Source organism: Limulus polyphemus, unplaced genomic scaffold, assembly GCF_000517525.1.
Source record: "Limulus polyphemus unplaced genomic scaffold, Limulus_polyphemus-2.1.2 Scaffold5918, whole genome shotgun sequence".
NCBI lineage: Eukaryota > Metazoa > Arthropoda > Merostomata > Xiphosura > Limulidae > Limulus > Limulus polyphemus.
The window spans coordinates 35,802-36,295 of NW_013671528.1; positions in this window are offsets into that span (position 1 = coordinate 35,802).

Consider the following 494-nt stretch of genomic DNA (forward strand, 5'->3'; position numbering starts at 1 on the left):
ATATTGGTAATTAACATTATCAGAACTTGGTTAAAACTATCTATATATATATATTGGTAATTAACATTATCAGAACTTGGTTAAAACTATCTATATATATATATTGGTAATTAACATTAACAGAACTTGGTTAAAACTATCTATATATATATATTGGTAATTAACATTAACAGAACTTGGTTAAAACTATCTATATATATATATTGGTAATTAAAATTATCAGAACTTGGTTAAAACTATCTGTCTATATATTGGTAATTAACATCATCAAAACATGGTTAAAACTATCTATATATATATATATTGGTAATAACATTATCAGAACTTGGTTAAAACTATCTATATATATATTGGTAATTAAGATTATCAGGACTTGGTTAAAACGATCTATATATATATATATTGGTAATTAACATCATCAGAACTTGGTTAAAACTATCTATATATATATATATTGGTAAAACTATTATCAGAACTTGGTTAAACTATCTATA